Genomic DNA, 831 nt, shown 5'->3' with positions numbered 1-831 from the left:
GCCCTCGTGTAGCTTTGGGCGAAATTCAAAAACAAACAAACATTTTGATTACAGTAAATATAACCGCACTGGAGCCGAAAATATATGTTTTGGGGTTGTTTAATCTTTTACCCCATAAAATTCTTAAATTACAAAAATTAAAAAAAATATCTGGACGTATTAGATCGAGGTGTAACCATACCAAATTTCAAGCCAATCTGCCGACAAATGAAGGAATGACGGTCGATTGAAAAGTGTTTGTAAAAAGACAGATAGAAAAACAGTATGTCTTTCTAAGGAGACATAATAACCATTTTGTAATAAAGGGCAATGGCTGAACAGTTCTGGTTTTAAGGTTTGGAAATCTGGTCACCTTATTCTACTAGTAATAGTACTTATGAAAATATGATAAAAATAAAACTACATAAGTTAAAGCTTGGTCAAAATAATTTTTTTGATACACTATAGTAAATGAGGCTGAATATTACGTAGATATTTTTGTTAGTTTTGCATAAACAATATAAAATGTATCAAGATGCTATGTACTTACTGTAGTTTTCTTCCTAAACACAGCTTGAAATAGCGGCTCTTGCTGATAAGTTGCTCTGTCTTGAACATCATGCTTTCCTCGACGTACTGAAGCACGACACACTGATCTCTGTATTAAAATGGAACGAGCATTCATCATTTCACGGCGTGGCCCGGCATGGCCAGGTGGTTAAGGCACTCGACTTGCAATTTGAGGGTCGCGAGTTCGAATCCCCGTTACACCAAACATGCTCGCCCTTTCAGCCGTGGGGGCGTTATAATGTAACGGTCAATCCCACTATTCGTTGGTAAAATAGTAGCCCT

At 36.9% G+C, this 831-nt stretch overlaps 1 protein-coding gene across 1 annotated transcript in view; it reads right to left on the bottom strand.

The window, feature by feature from the left end:
* Positions 1-586, bottom strand: part of LOC106467729 (serine hydrolase-like protein) — a 9,497-nt gene extending 8,911 nt beyond the window's left edge. Inside the window, exon 1 of the mRNA XM_013928103.2 lies at positions 530-586. The gene's annotated coding sequence lies outside the window, so the exon portion shown is untranslated. The remainder of the gene's footprint in view (positions 1-529) is intronic.
* Between the last annotated feature and the right edge of the window lie 245 nt (positions 587-831).

Source organism: Limulus polyphemus, unplaced genomic scaffold (genome assembly GCF_000517525.1).
Source record: "Limulus polyphemus unplaced genomic scaffold, Limulus_polyphemus-2.1.2 Scaffold2721, whole genome shotgun sequence".
Classification (NCBI taxonomy): Eukaryota; Metazoa; Arthropoda; class Merostomata; order Xiphosura; family Limulidae; genus Limulus; species Limulus polyphemus.
This window is presented reverse-complemented; position numbering and strand designations above follow the sequence as displayed.